Consider the following 21880-nt stretch of genomic DNA (forward strand, 5'->3'; position numbering starts at 1 on the left):
CACTCTCCCTATCCACTCGCCGTCAGCTCATCTCTGCTGTGGGTAGTGGCCGAGTCAGGCAGCACCCAGCCTCCCTGCAGAATTAGCAAGGAGTCCCTCTCATTGGAACTGCATGGATGGGTCCAGTACTGGAGTATTTTCTTTTTTTTTGTCTTTTGTCTTTTTTAGGGCCACGCCCATGGCATATGGAGGTTCCCAGGCTAGGGGTTGAATTGGAGCTACAGCTGCCAGCCTATGCCACAACCAAAGCACTTGGGATCCGAGCTGTGTCTGCAACCTGCACTACAGCTCACAGCGATGCCGGATCCTTAACCCACCGAGTGAGGCCTGGGATCAAACTTGCATCCTCATGGATACTAGCTGGGTTCGATAACCACTGAGTCATGATGGGAACTCCTGGAGTATGTTCAATAAAACATTAGTTCTCTAGGCATCTTGGTATGATGGAAAGAACATGGGTTTTGCCACCTACAAACCTGATATCAAATCCTGGCGGTGCTATTACTGTGAAAACTGGAACAAATTAGCTGACGTCCATGAACCTGATGTCTTCCACAACATAATCGGAGTGACCATAAGGGTGAAATGAAACATCCAGGTGATTTAGTCTGCTTCAGGCCACTGTGACAAAGACTGGGAGGCTTGAGCAGCGGAAGTTTATGTCCTGGTGGTCTGAGACTAAGGTGCCATCAGGGTTGATGTCTCTTTCTTCTTCTTCTTTGTCTTTTTAGGGCTGCTCCCGCAGCATATGGAGGTTCCCAGGCTAGGGGTCCAGTTGGAATTGTAGCCACCGGCCTACGCCACAGCCACAGCAACGCGGGATCCGAGCCGCGTCTGCAACCTACACCACAGCTCACGGCAACGCCGGATCCTTAACCCACTGAGCGAGGCCAGGGATTGAACCCGAATCTTCATGGATCCTAGTTGGGTTTGTTAACAGCGAGCCACGAAGGGAACTCCAGGGTTGGTGTCTTTTGAGGCCTCTGTCCTCGGCTTGCAGTTGGCAGCTATCTCTGCACACAGGTGGTCTCTCTTCTGGGCTTGAGTACTGCTGGTGCCTTTGTGTTCAAATCTCACCTTCTTATAAGAGCACAGGTCAGATTGAACTGGGGGCCCGGCCTCATTTTGACTTAACCACATCTGCAAAGGCTTGGTCTCCAAACACAGTTACTTCTGCAGGTGCTGGGGATTAGGGCTCCCACATAGGAACGCTGGGGGACACCTTTGAACCCATGACACTCGCTGAGCTTCTGGCCAAGTCATGGCCCCATAGACCCTCGTGGTTCTCAGACCCTGCCGATTCTTCCCCACCCTCTTCCTCCCTGCTCCTAAATCTGGGATACTCCCGTGGTTCAGGAGTTGATTATTACAAAGGGGGCAATAGCAGTGTTTTTTCCACAGAGCTTAATAGTAAGAGCTAATTAGTGACAGGAAGACAGGAAACATGAAAAGTCTGCTCAGCAAAGCTTTGCAAACTGTCAGTTCCGGAACTTCCCTTGGGCTAGTATTATGAGAAAATTGTCACGATTGTCAATTATGAGAAATTGTTTCTGGTTCTAAATATGTGGACAATGTGCTGCTCCCCAGGTCAAAACATGCTGTGATCACAACCCACCTCTTGCACCTTTTGTGATGGGCTCTTCAATGCATAAATGAAGAAAGGAAGTTCAGTGGATATTTCTGTATCCACATAAGTGGAGCCTTTTGCGGGGAGAAGGACTCTCTCAGTAGCATTATTATTTATTTTTACAGTCATGGAAAGAGTCCAAGTAATCTTAAAATTGAAAGGCCCCTAAACATGATTGAGGGCCTTGTAAGTGCCTGGTAGTGTCCTGGAGGTTGGGGTTACAGGCTCTCTGCTCTCCTGGAGGTCAACCTTCTACAGTAGCTCGTACACCCACTCCCAGAGGTTACAAAGCAGTAGCAATTTTCTTTTTCTTTTTTGCTGCACTTGAGGCATACAGAAGTTCCTGGGCCATGGATTGAACCTGTACCAAAGCAGCAACCCGAGCCACAGCAGTGATAACCCCAGACCCTTAACACATTGAGTCACCAGGGAACTCCAACAGTAGTGATTTGCATACGTAATTCAGACCCAGACTCATGGTCACTGGCTTTGTGCCTGAGCAATCAGGTGCTAGGATGCTTGCTACCATGAGAGCGAGGCCTCCCTGACTCCTGAATTTCCTGGTCCAGAGTTAGATCTCTGGCCCCAGCCTCACCTGTCAGGTTCAAATGTCACTTTCTGCTCAGGTGAGGCTGCCACCTGCTTTGATTTGGGCCAAATGGCCTCAATTCCATCAGCTCACACATGGGATCCAGTTCTCAGACCTGACATTACTCTGGCCAGGCTTTCTACCATTTGCTATCCTACCATCTTGCTAAGAGCAGGGCCTCCAGAGGGGATCCAAACCAGACCCTGCCTGGGGTGGGGGGAGGGAGAGGAGAAGGGAGAGGGGCAGCCCTCCTCCCCCCCAAGACTGAAGTGCCATTTCTCCAGAAGCAGTGGGGTCACGGACAGCTTTTCTAAGGGCAAGAATCTTCTTTTCTCAAACTTCTAATATTCAGACTCTTCATTATGTCACCGGACCTCTCCTTTCTCTGCATTAGGTTTGGGGTTGGGATGAGGGCAACATAGTGGAGTCACATGTCTCTCATCCCCTTTATTGTTATGAATTACAGTATTCATTTATTTATAATAATGTTGGTCAGCTATGGAAAGTCTCATATCACAAAAGTCCTGCCTTAAATATTTTATGGATTTCTAAAAGCCTGACCTCTGGTTTGAGCTGCAAAGAGGATGACAGGAATACCTCTGTCTTTCTGGAATAGTCCCAAGTCCCTGTGAACCCAAGGACAGGCCAGTCTCTTTTGCTCAGTTGCAGTCATTAAAGCAAATTTTTATCTCTGGGTTCAAGATGAAGAAGATTTTGGAATTCTCAAAAAAAAAAATATATATATATATTTTTGCTTCTTTAAGGGTTGCACCCTTGGCATATGGGGGTTCCCAGGCTAGGGGTCAAATCAGAGCTGCAGCTGCTGGCCTACACCACAGCCACACCAATGCCAGATCCAAGCTGCATCTGTGACCTATACCACAGTTCATGGCAGTGCAAGATCCCTAACCCACTGAGCGAGGCCAAGGATTGAACCTGCAATCTCATGGTTCCTAGTCGGATTCGTTTCCACTGTGCCACAATGGGAACTCCCTCAAAAATAGATTTTTAAAAAAAATTTTTGGTTGTGCCCATGGCGCGTGGAAGTTCCCAGGCCAGGGACTGAACCCGAGCTACAGCAGATCCTTAGCCCACTGCACCACCAGGGAACTCCCAGATTTTCAAATGTATGCTATACATACATAACAAGTAAATATTAACAATAGTCAACACACACTTTCAGTGCACAGGGTCATTCAGTGTTTATATCAACCCTGCAAGACCTAACAAATGAGGGAACTGAGGCAGGGCAGGGAGCTAGTTTGTCCAAGGTCGGCACTAAAGCCTGGAAGCGGACTCAACTCATCTGGCTGCAATTCAGCAAGTCATAACCGGGTGCTGGGGACCAGGTGGTAGGAAGCAGAGGGAGCCCCAGGCCCAGCCCAACCAGCTGGTGGTTTTGTGCTGGGGATCTGGATGAGCTGCACATCAACACACACAAGTACACACAACCCACAGAGACATATGCACACCACACACACATACACACACCTCAGACACACATACACAACACACACAACCCACACAGACATACACATATACCCAAACACACACCCCACAAACTCACACACATTATATATGCACACATCTGTACACAGGATCCACAGACATACACCCCCCCACATACACACACCCCCACACCCTCCATAAACTCACACACCACACACACACCCTGCAGAGACATACACATACATGTACACACACCACACACACACACCACACAGAAACACATACACCCCCAAGACACCCCCCACAAACTCACATACCATACATACAACTCACACAAACACAGAAATATACACCCGCATACATACCCCACATAAACATATACACTATACACACATACACGTCTATACACTGCATCAGGCAGAAGAGGGGAGAAAGAGTATGACTGGGGTTCTGACTGGGGGGATCCAGGAAGGCTTTACCAAAAAGACCACTGAGTTAGACTTTGAAAGTTTCTTTTGTTTTTACATTTTTTTTGTAGTTGATTTACAATGTCGTGTTTCAGATGTATAGCACATTGATTCCATCATACATATGTGTGTGTGTGTGTGTGTGTGTGTGTGTATAACGTTATTGTCCAGGTTCTTTTCCTTTACAGGTTATTACAAAATATTGAGTCTAGTTCCCTGGGCCATACAATAGGTTCTTGTTGGTTTTCTTTTCTTTTTTTTTTTGTCTTTTTGTCATTTCTAGGGCTGTACGCATGGCATATGGAGGTTCCCAGGCTAGGGGTCTAATCCGAGCTGTAGCTGCTGGCCTACACCACAGCCACAGCAACACTGGATCCTTAACCCACTGAACAAGGCCAGGGATCGAACCCGCAACCTCATGGTTCCTAGCCGGATTGGTTAACCACTGAGCCACGATGGGAACTCCGGTTATCTCTTTTATATATAGTCGTGTGTATATGTTATTCCCAAACTCCTAATTTACCTACCCACCACCTTTCCCCTTTGGTAACCATAAGTTTGTTTTCTATATCTGAGGGTCTATTTGTTTTGTAAATAAGTTCATTCATATCTTTTTTTCAGATTCCACATATGAGTGATAATCATATTTGTCTTTCTCTGGCTTATTCCACTTAGTATGATAATCTCTAGGTCTATTCATGTTGCTGCCAATGGCATTATTTCATTCTTTTTTATGGCTGAGTAGTATTCTAGTGTGTGTGTGTGTCCCCATCCCAGTTTCTTTACCCACTCCTCTGTTAATGGACATTTAGGTTGTTTCCATGTCTTTAGTACTGTGAATAGTGTGACTATGAACATCAGTGTGCGGGTATCCTAAGAGTTTTTGTCTAGATAAATGCCCAGGAGGGGGGATTGCTGGATCATATGGTAACTCTATCCTTAGTTTTCTGAGGAATCTCCCTACTGTTCTCCATAGTGGCTGTAACAAACATATATTCTCACCAGCAGTGTAGGAGGGTTCTCTTTTCTTCGCACCCTCTCCAACATTTATTATTTGTAGACTTATTAATGATGGCTATTCTGATTGGTGTGAGGTAGTACCTCATTGCAGTTTTGATTTGCATTTCTCTAATAACTAGTGATGCTCAGCATCTTTTCATGTGTCTGTTGGCCATCCATATGTCTTCTTTGGAGAAATGTCTACTTAGGTCTTCTGCCCATTTTTCCAGTTGGGCTGTTTGTTTTTTTGATATTGAGCTGTATGGGCTGTTTGTGTATTTGGGAGATGAAGCCCTTGTCAGTCTCATCATGTGCAGATTATTTCTCCAAGTCCATAGGTCATCTTTTTATTTGGTTATGGTTTCCTTTGCTGTGCAAAGGCTTTTAAGTTTGATTAGGTTCCCTTTGTTAATTTTTGTTTTTATTTCCATTCCTCTAGGGACAGTAGAGATTCAACAGGAGGAGGTGACTGCGGAGAACAGGCCCCAGACCCTTCCAGGTGAGGGAAGAGCACGAACAAGTCTTTGGGAGGAGGGACAGAGCACAAGGCATTCCTGAGAAGTGCCGGCTGGAGGTCTGGGGGTAGAGCCTGGGTAATAAGAGACCCAGGACGCTCTTCTGTTTTGGAGAATTTTCACATCTGCTCTTTCACAGCCACGCCTTTGGAGTCTGTCTCGGCAGTGGCCTCAGCAAATGCTCATCCCTTTCCACCTGAGTTCCAAGCTAAGAATAAAAGCATCTTTTTCCTGAAGTGCTTGTCAATCTGAGGCAAGAAGGGGCCAGCTCTCCCCTGAGCTGCTGGAGCTACTGCCTTGTGGTCACTTGGGGTAAGTGCCCTTGTCATCTCTGTCCCTCCCAGGACCCCATTTCTGGCCTGGCTCCTCCTGAGTCTTCCTCTGAATTAGCTCCCTGTCTGGCCCTGCCCACCCTCCATGCTTTGTGTCCCTCTTTCCCAGCAAACGCGCCAGCAGAATAGGAGAAAGCTGTGCCACCCACCAGCAGGATCTCTGGCAGAAGCTTCTCTGGGCTGCAAAGAACACTGGCTTTTTAACATTTCAGTTGGACTGTTACAGCCCAGGACACATGCCCCGGGGGAAGGACCAAGGGGCTCAGAGCTGCTGTCTGGTGGCTCTGCCAGAGCCTGGCTGCAGGTCCAGGCCCCAATCCAGGTTCACCCTGTGGCCCAGGAAGGGCCAGGAGGTGAAGAGCTAAAGGGAACGCAAAACCATTTGGTCTCTGTCTCTTAGTGTCCAGAATGACAGAAAGCACAGAGGTGAGGCCTGACCAGGGAGACCAGTCTTGCTGGGTTCCCTCCCAAGTCCGGAGTTCTCGGCAGCCCCAGCTTCCAGCCACTCTTAGGGACAAGGGCACGCATTGCTAGCCCTGAACATCAGAGGCCTCCTGATGTTTGCTCTGCCCCCACCCTTAGAGGGTCACACACTTTGGGGATGATGAAAGGAGAGAGGAGTTAAACGCCTTCATTTTCTTCTGTGCTTTGCCGTCACAAGGGATCCCAAGCCTTCCTCACTCCTCTTTTTTCCAGTAAAGCTGAAAGGACCCCTTTGTCAGCCTTAGGGCACTCCCCCAGCCCCATTTGGGGCCATCGACTGCCTGCCACATCTGTATCTTTTCTGTGCCTCCAGAATGCACTGAACAGCTGTGCAGATTGTTCACTGCACAACCCTAGGGGGCACCATGCATAGTCACAAGGAGGCGAATGGCGCATTGGTACACAATGGCTTTGGGGGCCCACTTTCGCATTTCACACACAGTCTTTGTCATGTCAGAGTCCATCCGAGGCCTCCCTGAGTTGTCGGCTCTGAGTTCCTTTTCCCATTTTGGCACAGACAACTATTTCTCTATTATAAGAAAGATACAGTTCCAGAACTGTGACAAGTGGTAACTACTACTTAGCGTGAGTGTTGGGGAGAACCTAAGAGAGAGGTGAGGAGCGGGGAGAAATAGAGCACGTAAGCCTGAAAGAAAGTCACAACTTCTATTTGGTTCTGGAAGATTCCTGCCATGGAACTGAGTAGTCCTCATCCCCCTCACAGAGAAAGAAAACCATCACCAGACTTTGTCTTGGCAGACACTTGTTTGGGCATAAAACTTCAGGGGTTTTTTGGTTGTTGTTGGTATTTTTGGTCTTTTGTCCTTTTAAGGCCTCTCCCACAGCATATGGAGGTTCCCAGGCTAGGGGTTGAATTGGAGCTACAGCAGCCAGCCTACACCACAGCCACAGCAATGCGGGATCTGAGCTGTGTCTGCAACCTACACCACAGCTCATGGCAACACCGGATCCTCAACACACTGAGTGGGGCCGGGGATTGAACCCGCAGCCTCATGGTTACTAGTCGGATTCGTTTCCCCTGCGCCATGACGGGAACTCTGCAAACTGCAGTTTTGAAGGCCGTCTGGCCAGGCAGCACCTCTGGAACCCAAGAGATTTTTCTCTTACAGGGACACCGTCCACCCTGCTTTGGTTCCCTAATTTTTCATTTTTACTTTTTAATTAAAAAATTTTTTTAACCATTTTTTTTAAAGCTGAGGAATTCCCTGGTGGCCTGGCATTTAAGGATCCGGCATGGTCCGTGCTGTGACATGGGTTTGATCCCTGGCGTGGGAACTTCCTCATGGGATGGGCATGGCCAAAACCAACCAACGAACCAACCAACCAAATATTGAAGTGCGGTTAACTGTCATTTCAGGCGCACAGCAAAATGATTCGGGTATACGCACATCTATCGTGATTACTTGATGAGTACATCTTTGCCCTCACGGCAAGGCTGGGTCATTTGATCCTTGGTATGAGTCAGTGTGGATGCAGCGGTGCCCTCACCAGTCATCAGGCCGTGAGGTACTTCCCTGGAGATAAAGAGGAGCAGCAGGAGGAAGAGCTGGGGAAGGAGGCCCATCAGGAGACTGTGTCCTCAGGGAGTCCCGAGAAGGACACATTCCAGATGGAGGATCTGCTCTGTCCACACAGCTGCCGAGTGAGGGGCCCTGGTGTGCCAGGGAGTAGAGTGGGGCTGGGGGCAGCGTTGAGGACGGGGGATTGAGGAGCAGTTTGGGGAGGGCCGGGGTGTGAGCGGAGGTGGCTCTGAGTGGGAATTTGTGGGTGAAGATAAACAGCTGTCCAGGGGTGTCCCCTGTGTGCTCAGATGCTGGGTTTGGTCTCCAGAGTAAAGGAGACCGAGGCCACAGCAGGACAGAGACAGCAACCACCCCCCCCACCCCACCCCGGCCACCGCCCCGGGCTCTGGACTCTGTCCTGGGGAGGAGTCTCCTCTGAGCTCTGAGGCTGCTGGTGCACTGATACCATCGGACAGACCCGGGATGCGGGTCTGACTGTGAGAGCCAAGGGCGGTGAGGGCTGCAGAAACGGAGGCAGGTCCCCATTATGGGCTGCACTGTGTCCGTTTCCAAATTCGTATGTTGAAGCCTTAACCCCTAATATCTCAGAGTGTGCCTGTATTTGGAGATCAAGTCTTTAAAGAGGTGACTGAATTCAAACGAGGCCTTTAGGGTGGACCCTCATTTCCAGTCCGAGAGGAAATGCAGAGACCAGGCGCGGGCACCCAGAGGGAAGAGACCATGTGAGGACACAGTGAGGAGGAGACTGGGATATTGTGATTAATAAATATATATATATACTGGGTCCACCAGATTGCCAAAATATATTTCTATGTTTATTTGGTCTCTGTCCACAGGTCTTACTTCACAGCTCACCAAACCCTTGGAATTTCCTGAGTGCTGAGAGTGACAAATGTTCATGAGGTGACTTTTGGATCCCACCTGATAATGGGGGTTGGTTGCCAGGGGGACCAACCAATTGACTAGAGGGGTGGAACTTTCCGTCCTACCCCCCGACCTCCAGGAAGGGAGAAGGGCCTGAAGCTGAGTCAGTCACCGATGGCCAATGACTTGATCAGCTGTGCCTAAGTAAGGAGGTCTCCTTAAAGACCTGAAGGGATGTGGTTTGGGGGCGCTTCTGAGTAGGCAAACACATGCAGATTTGGGGAGAGTGGTGCCTGGGGAGGGCCTGGAAGCGCCTCATCTCTTCCCACATATCTTGTCGGCCCTCAGCTTCTCCTCTGCTGGGCTGTCCCTGAGTCACATACTTTTGTAATAAGCAGGTGATCTAGTGAGGGAAATGTTTCTCTGAGTTCTGTGAGCCACTCCAGCAAATTAATTGCGGTGGGGGCAGGGGGGAGGGGCAGTCTTTACCTGTGGAATCTGATGCTATCTCTGTGCAGACAGGGTCAGAAGTGAACTGAATTGTAGGCCACCCTGCGGGTTGTTTGTTGCTGTGGGGGACTCTGCCCTATGTTAGAATTGGGTCCAGGAATCTAATTTAGTGACCATTGGTAAGCCAAGGAGAGGCTTCAGAAGAAATCAACATTTCTGGCACCTTGATCTCAGGCTTTCGGGCTCCAGAACTGGGAGGAAATAATTTTTTTATTGCTTAAGTCACTCAGGCTGAGGGGAGGCCCACAAAGGAAAAAACGGAGGCCAGTGAGGAACTAAGGCTCTCAGTCCAACAGCCCTAAGGAACTGAATCCTGCCAACAACCATGTGAGTGAGTTTGGATGTGGAGCCTCCCTGAGCTGAGCCTTCAAATAGGACCTTGACTCTGGCCAAGTTCAGCCTGGAGGGAGACCCCGACAGAGGACAGCAAAGCTGTGTCTAGGTTCCTGACCCGTAGAAACTGTGATAACATGTGTTTAAGGTATTGTGTGCTAATTTGTCACTCAGTAGGAGATAAATAACACAGTCCTGAAAGAGCTACTTGAGATATAGCCTAGAGTTTATATCTCAGGTCTAGTTAGCATTGGCCTGAGGAAGATTCCTAGACTGTACCTGGAAACTTGAGTATCCTGGGATAAATCACCTCTCATGGACCCTCAAACTCTTTACTGAGGAAATGAGAAGTTTGGACAAATTTCCAAACTTCTACAATATGAAACTTTCCATGCAAACTTTCTAATATGAGTAAGGGCCCACAGCCCACACTGTGGTTGGTAGGCTTGTGGCAGCCCATTAACGCCTTGTTAAAAAGTCAGGGTTTGGGAATTCCTATTGTGGCTCAATGGGTTAAGGATTTGTCTCTGTGAGGATGCAAGTTTGATCCCTGGCCTGGCTCAGTGGGTTAATGATCCAGTGTGGCTGTAGCATAGGCCGCAACTGCAGCTCTGATTCACCCCCTAACTAGGGGACATCCATATGCTGCAGATGCAACCATGAAAAGAGGGGGATAAAAAACTAGAGTATGGCATTTCAGATTTTTGAAGAGAGCAGCTGGAGTGGGTCAAACTGTCTCCCCAAATTCACATTCATCCAGAACCTCAGAGTGTGACCTTTTTTGGAAGGAGGGTTTTTGCTGTTGTAGTTAGGTTGAGATACCACCAGATTAGGCTGGGCCCCAAACCCAATGACTGGTGACTTCATAAGAAGAGGAGGACACATAGAGACATAGGGAGAAGGAGACAGGAAGATGGCACAGGGATTGAAGTGATCAGCTAAGGCCGAGGAACCAAGGGCTGCCAGGAATCACCAGCAGCTGGGAGAAAGTCAAGGAGGGATTCTTTCCAAGATTCTTTGATGGGAACATGGTCCTGCTGACACCTTGATTTCAGACTTCTGGTCTCCCAGACTGAGAGAATAAATTTCTATTATGTCCAGTTTGTAGTAATTTCATAGGGCAGCTCTAGGAGACTAATGTAACAGTGTATTTATTTTCTTTTAAACGTGGTATACTATACAGATGTCATTGGATTCTTGGAATTTTCATGAAGTATGGATATTCTACTATGCAGCCATGAAGAAGGATGATTCTGAAGATTTTGGATAATTTGGAAAACTGTTTATAATGTAACACTAAGAAAGAAACCAGAAGTAGGTACTGATTATGGAAGTGAGATTATGAGATTATGACTCAGTAAGAAGGAGAACCCACTGCAGAGGGAAAACTGAGATAGAAGCAGAATGGTAGGACCATGGAGGATTTTCTCCCTTTTAATTTTCCAAAATACTTTTTTTTTCCCCCCAAGCCCACAGCATGTAGAAGCTCCAGGAATAGGGATCGAACCAACACCATAGCAGCAACCTGAGCCACAGTGGTGACAAAGCCAGATGCTCAACCCACTGAGCCACCATGGAACTCCTCAAAATTCTTTAGTGTGTGTGTGTGTGTGTGTGTGTGTGTGTTTTGGCCACACCCTGTGGCGTGTGGAAGTTCCCAGCATGAGATGGAACCTGTGCCATGGTTGCACTTGTGCCACAGCTTCGGCAACACCAGATCCCTAACCCACTGCGCCCAAGGGAACTTTCTCTCTATGTGCTCACATTCACATCTATGGAAACCATTACAGGAAAATTGCATAAAGATAATTCAGATTTTAGGGAAGAATGTGAAAAACCTGAAGGTTATGGAATATGATAATGAAATGAATGTTTGTGACCCCACTACCCACCTTAGAAATAACAGTATTAGCCATGAAAGTGCACCACCTGTATACTTTCCCCCATCTACCCCCTCCCTCCCTCCCAGAGGAAACAAATATTCAAAATTGAACCTTTATCACTATTTCACCTTTTAAAAAATAGTTTCGTTGTGAATTACGAATCTGTAAATGGTAATTTTTTGGGTCTACTTTTTTTTTCCTGCCACAGTCTTGGCATATGGAAGTTCCCAGACCAAGGATTGAACTTGCACCACCACAGAGGTCATACTGTATCATTAATTCACTCTGCCACGGTGGAAATTCCTAATTCTACCTTTTTTTCCCCCTTTGGCTGAGCCCTTGGCATGGGGATGTTCCCAGGCCAGGAATTGAACTTGTACCATAGCAGCAACCTGAGCCGCAATAGTAATAATAGCAGATCCTTAACCGCTAGGCCACCAGGGAACTCCAACATGTTTTTGATTCAATGTTATACACCTAATATTCATCCATATTGATTTCTATAGCGATGCTTCATTCATTTTCACAGATGTAAAGCCTGCTTTTAAAATGTATTCATTCATGGTTTTATCCAGGTATTGTCCAATCAAGGAATAAAGGAGGGAAAAAAAGAAATCCAGGTTCTGAAAAAAATTTTCAGAAAGCAAAAATTTCACAAATAGGAACTTGTGAAATTTGACCAAGTTGTGGTTTTCTTTTCTCTTTGCTGCCAGGGCATGGTTCAGAGGGTTCCTTGCTTATGTGATCTAAGCCCCTACCAGGCCAGCTCCTATTTCAGAAGGATCTGGGGGAGGATGAAAATGGGGAAGGGCAGTGCCCAGCAGATCCCACATGGCAGCAAAACTCAGCTGGTTTCTCCAGAAGCAGTTAGGAAGGATCTTCCATTTTTGGCAATTTTGCTTCCTCTCTGCATCTCTGGCCCACTCAGTGACCTCAGAGTCTCCTGACCATGGAGTCACATGCCTGTCTCCTTTGGAGTTTGAGCTTTACAAAGCCCCAGCTCTTTGGTAATAGATAACATGTGTGCCTGACCTCAGCAGTTGGGAAAAGCCTTCCTCCCCCTCTGCATCCTGTCCACACAAGAGCAATAACTCCTGGGGTGCTCCAGTTTGACCCGGCTTAGATGAAGCCACCATGCAGACTGTCCTGAGACAGGCCTTACCCACTAACAGCACTCGTGTGATGCTCTAGCTTACAGAGCCTCTCCAGCTACACTCCCATTAGACTCCCATAGCAACCCTGGCCGGCAGCTGCAGCTCCGATTCGATCCCTCACCTGGGAACCTCCATATGGCCCTGTAAGAAAAATTGAAATAGTATGAAAATACTACTTTCCTTGCAAGTTTGTTTAAAGGAAAAAACATATACAAAGTACCCAGTGCAGGGCAAGTTTCAGGGAAGAGACTTAATAAATACCGGCATCTTTTTTTTTTTTTTTTGGTCTTTTTAGGGCCACATCCTTGGCATGTGGAAGTTTCCAGGCTAGGGATCGAATCAGAGCTGCAGCTGTTGGCCACAGCCACAGCAACGCCAGATCCAAGCTGTGTCTGCGAACTACACCACAGCTCATGGCAACGCTAGATCCTTAACCCACTGATTGAGCTGGGCCAGGGATTGGACCCACATCGTCATGGATACTAGTTGGTTTGTTACTGCTGAGCCACAATGGGAGCTCCAATGCCAGCACATTCTGCAACCACACTTTCCCACCCCATTGTCCCAGGTAGCGATGGATCATCTCCTCTGTGGAATGGACTTGAAGTGCCTGCCTCCAGGGTTGCTGCAGGAATCTAATGGGAGTGTATCTGGAGAGGCTTTGTAAGCTAGAGCATCACACAAGTGCTGTTATTAGCTGGTAAGGGCCTGTCTCAAGTCAATCTGCATGGTAGCTTCCTCTAAGCAGGGTCAAACTGGGGCACCCCAGGAGTTATTGCTCTTGTGTGGACAGGATGCAGAGGGGGAGGAAGGCTTTTCCCAACTGCTGAGGTCAGGCGCACACTTTATCTATTACCAAAGAGCTGCGACTTTGTGAAGCCTATGCCACGGCCACAGCAACGCAGAATCCGAGCCGCATCTGTGACCTACACCACAGCTCACAGCAACACTGGATCCTTAATCCACTGAGCGAGGCCAGGGATCAAACCCATATCCTCATGGGTACTAGTTGGGTTCTTAAACCACTGAACTACAATGGGAACTCCTTCATGCTATTTAAAAAAAAAAAAAAAAAAAGACAAGATAACTGTCTCCCCCTGCCTCAGTGAATATGTGTTAAAGTCATAATCCCCAGTGGATGATATTAGGGTGTGAGGGAGATAAGTTTATATGAAGTTGAGAAATTTATATGAAGTTGAGACTGGGGTGCAATTAGTGTCCTCATTGGATAAAGATCAGTGCTCCCTCCAGCATGTCAGGTCACAGCGAGAAGGCAGCTCCCACCAGAATTTGATCTCCTGGCACCTTGATCTTGGGTTTCCAACCTCCAGAAATATAAGAAATAAATATTGGTTGCTTAGGCTGCCCAAGCTAAGATATTTCTTGTTATAGACCCTGAAACGATGAGGAAAATCACAGGTTCAAAGTGTAAAATGACACATCGACATAGAGCAGGATCTAAAACTCAGCCTTTGGTCTCAGTTTTAGTGCTTTTGCCCATTGCTACCTCCACTAGTTCTCTTTTGCTGAGCAACTGATTACCCTCAAACTTAGTACAGGCATATTTCAGGAAGACTGTGGGTTCAGAGTTCCAGACTATCACCATAAACTGAGTATCCCAATAAAGCAAGCCACAAAAATTTTTTGGTTTCCCAGTACATATGAAAATTGTGTTTATACTATGCTGCAGTCTGTTAAGTGTGCAATGGCACAAGGTCTAAAACAATGTACTTTAACTAAAAAATACTTTCTTGCTGAAAAATGCTAACCACCTTCTGAGCCTTCAGCAAGTATAATCTTTTTGTTGTGGAGGGTCTTGCCTGTGTGTTGATGACTGGTGACTGATCAGCATGGTGGTTGCTGAAGGCTGGAGTGGTTGTGGCAATTTCTTAAAAATAAGACAATGACAAAGTCTGCCACATTGATTGACTCTTCCTTTCATGAACCATATGATGCTGTTTGACACCATTTTTCTCAAAGCAGACCTTCTTTCAAAATTGGAGTTAGTCCTCTCAAACCCTACTGCTGCTTTATCAGCTAAATTTATGTCATATTCTAAATCTTTGTTGTTTTTTCAACAATCCTCAGAGCATCTTCCCCAGGAGTAGATTTCATCTCAAGAAACCACTTTCTTTGCTCATCCATAAGAAGGATCTCATCCATAAGAAGCACCTCCTCATGCATTAGAGTTTCACCATGAGATAGCAGCAGTTCAGTCACGTCTTTAGGCTCCACTTCTAATTCTAGTTCTCTTGCTGTTTCTACTACATCTGCAGTGACTTCTTCCACTGAAGTCTTCAACACCTCAATATCATCCACGAGGGCTGAAGTTAAGTCCTTCCACATGCTGGTTAATGTTCACACTTGGACCTCTTCCTATGAGTCATGTATGTTCTTAGTGGCATCTAGAATGGGGATTCCTTTCCAGAAAGTTTTCAATCATTTTCCCAGATCCATCAGAGGAATCACTACCTATGACAGCTATAGTCTTATGAAATGTATTTCTCAAATAATTAGACTTGAAAATCAAAAGGAAAAAACAACCATTCAAAATTTATGGGTTGCTACAAAAGCAGTTCTTAGAGGGAAATTCGTAGCAACACAGGCCTTCCTCAAAAAAGGAAAATCTCAAATCAACAATTTAACCTATTACCTAAAGGAATTAGAAAAAGAAGAACAAACAAAACCTAAAGTCAGCAGAAGGAAGGAAATCATAAAGATTGGAGAGGAAGTCGATAAAATAGAGATTCAAAAAAACAACAGAGGAGTTCCCTATGTGGCACAGTGGTTAACGAATCTGACTAGGAACCATGAGGTTGTGAGTTCGATCCCTGGCCTTGCTCAGTGGGTAAAGGATCTGGCATTGCCATGAGCTGTGGTGTAGGTCGCAGACGTGGCTCGGATCTGACATTGCTGTGGCTGTGGCTGTGGCAGGCAGCTACAGCTCCAATTAGACCCCTAGCCTGGGAGCCTACATATGCCACCGGAGCAGCTCAAGAAGAGGCAAAAAGACAATAAATAAATAAATAAATAAATAAATAAATAAATAAATAAATAAAATAAAATCAATAAAACCAAGATCCGGTTCTTTGAAAGGGTAAACAAAATTGACAAACCTCTGGCCAGAATCACCAAGAAGAGGAGAGACAAAATCCAAATAAACAAAATAAGAAATGAAAAAGGAGAAATCTCAATGGATAATGCAGAAATACAAAAACAAACAAACAAATAAACAAACAAAAAACCAATTATATGTCAACAAATTTGACAACCTAGAAGAAATGGACAACTTCCTAGAGACCTACAGCCCTCCAAAACTGAATTAAGAAGCAATAGATCCATTAAGCAGACCAAACACTAGAAATGAAATTGAATATGTAATAAAAACACTCCCTACAAACAAAAGTCCAGGACCAGATGGCTTCACAGGCAAATTCTACAAAGAATGTACCAAATGTACAAAGAACTTATACCCATCCTCCTTAAACTTTCCCAAAAGGTTGAAGAAGAAGGAACACTCCCAAAGACATTCTTGAAGCCACCATCACCCTAATATCAAAACCAGACAAAGATACCACCAAAAATGAAAATTATAGACCAAATCATTGATGAATATAGATGCAAAAATTTTCAACAAAATTTTAGCCAACCAAATCCAACAACATTTAAAAAAGAACACACATCACGATTAATTGGGATTCATTCCAAGTTCAGGAGGATGGCTCAACATATGGAAATCAATCAATATCATACGCCATATTAATAAAAGTCAAAAGCCACATTAATAGATGCAGAAAAAGCATTTGACAAAATCCAACATCCATTCATGACAAAAACTCTTACCAAAGTGAGTATAGAGGGAACATACCTCAACATAATAAAAGCCATTTATGACAAACCCACAGCCAATATAATACTCAATGGAGAAAAGGTGAACACCTTCCCACTAAAATCTCGAACAAGACAAGGACGCCCATTCTGACCACTTTTATTCAACATGGTATTGGAAATCCTAGCCACAGCAATCAGACAAACAAAAGAAGTAAAAGGTATCCAAATTGGAAGAGAAGAGGTAAAAGTGTCACTGTATGCAGATGACATGATACTATGCATAGAAAAAAGCTAAGGACTCCACACAAAAACTTACTTGAACTGATCAATGAACTCTGCAAAGCAGCAAGATACAAGATTAACATTTAGAAATTGGTTGCATTTCTATGTACTAACAATGAAATATTAGAAAAGGAATATAAAAAATACACTACTTGTGCCGCTCCCTTGGCATGTGGAGGTTCCCAGGCTAGGGGTCGAATCGGAGCTGTAGCCACCAGCCTACGCCAGAGCCACAGCAACGCAGGATCCGAGCTGCGTCTGCAACCTACACCACAGCTCACAGCAACACCGGATCCTTAACCCACTGAGCGAGGCCAGGGATTGAACCTGCAACCTCATGGTTCCTAGTCGGATTCGTTAACCACTGAGCCACGACAGGAACTCCAAAAAATATACTACCTTTAAAAATTACACCCTCCAAAATTAAATACCTAGGAAGAAACCTGACCGAGGTGAAAGACTTATATGCTGAGAACTATAAAACATTAAGGAAATTAAAGAGGATTCAAAGAAATGGAAAGATACTCCATGCTCCTCAATTGGAAGAATTAATACGGTTAAAAGGGCCATACTACCCAAAGCAATCTACAGATTCAATGCAATCCCTATTAAATTATTCATGACATTTTTCACAGAACTAGAACAAACAATCCAAAAATTTGTATGAAACCAGAAAAGACCCAGAATTGCCAAAGCAATTCTGAGGAACAAAAAACAAGCAGCAGGCATAACTCTCCCAGACTTCGGACAGTATTACAAAGCTACAGCAATCTAGGAAGTGTAGTACTGTTACAAAAACAGACATACACACCAATGGAACAGAATAGAGAATGCAGAAATAAACCCAGACACCTATGGTCAATTAATTTTCAACAAAGGAGGCAAAGATATAAAATGTGGAAAAGACAGTCTCTTCAGCAGCTGGTGCCGGCAAAACTGGACAGCTGCATGTAAATTAATGAAACACCCTCACACCATGCACAAAAATAAACTAAAAAGACTTAAACATAAGATAAGACACCATGAAACTTCTAGAAATGAACATGAGCAAAACAATCTCTGACATCAACTGTCCAAATGTTTTTCTTAGGTCAGTCTCCTAAGGCAATAGAAATAAAAACAAAAATAAACCAATGGGACCTAATCAAAGTTACAAGATTTTGCGCAGCAAAGGAAACCATTAAAAAAAAAAAAAAAAAAACAAAAAAAACCACCAAAAAGACAACCTACAGAATAGGAGAAGATAGTTTCAAACAATGCAACCGACAGGGCTTAATCTTCAAAATATACAAACAACTTATACAACTCAACAGCAAAAAACAAACACCCCAGGAATTCCTGTCATGGCACAGCAGAAACAAATCCAACTAGGAACTATGAGGTGGCAGGTTCAATCCCTGGCCTCACTCAGTGGGTCAAGGAACTGGCATTGCCGTGAGCTGCAGTGTAGGTCTCAGACGAGGCTTGGATCTGGCATTGCTGTTGATGTGGTTGTGGTGTAGGCCGGCAGCTACAGCTCTGATTAGACCCGTAGCCTGGGAACCTCCATATGCCATGGGAGCGGCCCTAAAAAGACAAAAAAAAAAAAAAAAAAAAAAAAAAAAAAGCAAACAACCTAATTGAAAAATGGGCAGAAGACCTGAATAGATATTTCTCCAAAGAAGACATAGAGGTGGCCAACAAGCACATGAAAAGATGCTCAACATCACTAATTATTAGAGAAATGCAAGTCAAAACTACAATGAGGCACCATCTCACACTGGTCAGAATGACTGTCATTAATAAGTCTACAAATAACAAATGAGGGAGAAGGTGTGGAGAAAAGGGAACCCTCCTACACTATTGGTGAGAATGTAAATTGGTACAACCACTTTGAAAAACAGTATGGAGATACCTCATAAAACTGCCATATGAGGGAGTTCCCGTCGTGGCGCAGTGGTTAACGAATCCGACTAGGAACCATGAGGTTGCCCTTGCTCAGTGGGTTAACGATCCGGTGTTGCCGTGAGCTGTGGTGTAGGTTGCAGACACGGCTCGGATCCCGCGTTACTGTGGCTCTGGCGTAGGCTGGTGGCTACAGCTCCGATTTGACCCCTAGCCTGGGAACCTCCATATGCTGTGGGAGCGGCCCAAGAAATAGCAACAACAACAACAACAACAACAAAAAGACAAAAAAAAAAAAAAAAAAAAAAAAGACAAAACTGCCATATGACCCAGCAATCCCACTCCTGGGATTGAAAAATATACATGTGCCCCTATGTTCATTGCAGCAGTATTCACAACAGCCAAGATATGGAAACAACCTAAATGTCCACTGACAGATGAATGGATTAAGAAGATGTGGTAAACTACCCAATGGAATACTACTTCAGCCATAAAAAAGAACAAAATAATGCCATTTGCAGCAACATGGATGGAACTAGAGACTCTCATACTAAGTGAAGTAAGTCAGAAGAGAAAGACAAATAACATATCACTTAAATCTGGCATCCAATATATGGCACAAATGAAGCTATCTATAAAAAAGAAAGAAACTCATGGATATGGCGAACAGACTTGTGGTTGCCAAGGGGGAAGGGGAGGGAGTGGGATGAACTGGGAGTTTGGGGTTAGGAGATGCAAAATATAGCATTCGGAGTAGATAAACAATGGAGATCCTGCTGTATCGCACAGGGAACTACATCCAATCACTTGTGATGGAACATGACGGAGGATATTGTGAGAAAAAGAATAGGTGTGTGTGTGTGTATAAAACTGGGTCACCTTGCTGTACAGCAGAAATTGACAAAACATTGTAAATAAACTACAATTAGAAAAAAAGAAAATCAAAAGAACTCCTTGATCCCTGGGCTACAGAATGGGTGGTGCAGTAGCAGGCATGAACACATTAATCTCATTGTCGCCATCAGATGATGGGTGACCACGTGCATTGTCAATGAGCAGTAATATTTTGAAGAGAATCATTTCTTCCAAATAGTAGGCCTCAACAGTGGGCTTAAAATATTTGGTAAACAATACTGTAAACAGAGGTGCTGTCATCCAGGCTTTGTTGTTCCATTTATAGAATACAGGTAGAGTAGATTTAGCATAATTCTTTAGGGCCCTGGGACTTTGGGATGGTAAATGTTCATTGACTTCAATTTAAAGTCACCAGCTGCATTAGCCCCTGTCTTTTGAAAGCTTGAAGTCAGGCATTGACTTCTTTCTAGCTATGAAAGTCCCAGATGGCATATTCTTCCAGTGTAAGGCTGTTTGATCTACACTGTAAGTCTGTTTAGTGTAGCTGTTACTGAGTTTGAGTTCGAGCTGCATGTAGGCCCCATAGCGAGGATAATGACTTAAGGGAAATTGCCCTGTGCAGAGAGTGGCAAACTAGATGCCTTGTCAGGTCTCAGGTGGTGATACCAGACCAGGCCCCTGTGCCCCAGAAACTAACACAGGATTTTCTAGTTGATCCCTATAAGGAGGGGGAACCAGTCTCGCCACCTCCTGAGCCCCAGTGTGGGAACTGGGGCTGGATAGGAACAGGAGGCGGTGGAAGGTGTGGATATATTGGCACGGTGGCTGGAGCAGCTGGGATAGCCACCTTGGTCAGAAGTTGGAGTGACATAGACTCACCCCCATCCCCCATCTTTTCTTCCTATATGACATTTCCTTTCCTCCTTCTCCTCCTTCTTTTTACACCGGCACCTACAGCATATGGAAGTTCCCAGGGCAGGGGTTGAATTGAAGCTGCAGCTCAAGTCTACACCACAGTCACAGCAACACCAGATCTGAGCTGCACCCGTGACCTATGCTGCAGCTTGTGGCAATGCCAGATCCTTAACCCACTGAGTGAGACCAGGGATTGAACCCACATCCTCACAGAGACAATGTCGGTCCTTAACCTACTGACAGATTTTCCCTTGGGTTTCTTTTACTACAAGGTGACAACTGTATGACTTTTCCCTACCCTGCTGTACTAGCACAAAGGCTTGCACACAGAGGATTTCATCATTCTTACCCACTTCTTCACAGAGCAGCTATAGAGCCATTCAAAGGCCACCATAAAACCATAAATAGCAGTTGATCATCCCTGACCATTGAAAGGGTACCTTTTTGCCTTGGCATCAACCAACCTGGCTGAATTCTGGAATGGAGCTTATGGTGATTTTAAGAACTAAATGGAACCTTTCTTTTCTCCCTGGGAATGCCCCACTTTTGAACTGGAACAGACATGTTTTTGTTGTTGTTGTTTCTTTTCTCCATTTGACATCGGTCTGTAAATGGAGAAGTGGTATCGAAACGAAATGAAATGAAAAACCAAAAGAACAAACAGAGAACCCTAAATAAACCCTCAAGTTTAGACTTGGGGTTTTACATGTCACAAGAACCATCAACTCAACCCCATGCAATGTGATTCCTTGGCCAGGCCAATGACTCAGGAGATTGTAAACAATGTAAATAACACATCAAAGGTGACAATACCTGGTGCACAGGATCCCGAGGTAACCCCGGATAAACCCCTTGGGCAGATCCTAACAGGTACTGTGGCCACACATCATTACAATAAAATATCATCTTTCTCTCACCCAGGGGTTCATAGCTGTAAACAGATCACTTATCCAAAATGCACCTGGAGGGCTTTCTTTAGGGATAGTTGAAATATTTCCCAGTTTTTAAAAGACAGAAATACAAGACAGACAAAATACAAATGTCACACACAAATGCTAACAACCAAAGAAACAAATGAATCAGTTCACAAATAGGATAAAAGTCCAGCAATTATTTCCTCTCTCCAAGAGGGTACCTCACTCAAATACAAGAAAACTGGCTAATTCCGGAGGAGGATAAAAAAAGCCCCACCCCAAACAGAAAGGAATAACATTTCCACCTGTACACACCGAAGCAACTTACCCGTCTGCATGGAGCCCATCTGCTGGCTGGTGTCGACTCCTCCTTCCAACTGCCATGCCCTGGGACAGCTGGTGCCACTTCAGGGAATTTTGAAGGGAAGAGCCTCAACACAAGTGGTCCCC

At 45.3% G+C, this 21880-nt stretch overlaps 1 long non-coding RNA gene and 1 pseudogene across 1 annotated transcript; one reads left to right on the plus strand and one right to left on the minus strand.

The window, feature by feature from the left end:
• LOC102158040 lies at positions 7812-11295 on the plus strand. Its single transcript, XR_001304617.2, has 3 exons — positions 7812-8124; positions 8842-9860; positions 10896-11295. It is a non-coding gene; the product is annotated as an uncharacterized LOC102158040 (long non-coding RNA).
• On the minus strand, positions 13820-21814 carry LOC110256701 (annotated as a pseudogene).

This window comes from Sus scrofa, chromosome 14, assembly GCF_000003025.6.
Source record: "Sus scrofa isolate TJ Tabasco breed Duroc chromosome 14, Sscrofa11.1, whole genome shotgun sequence".
NCBI lineage: Eukaryota > Metazoa > Chordata > Mammalia > Artiodactyla > Suidae > Sus > Sus scrofa.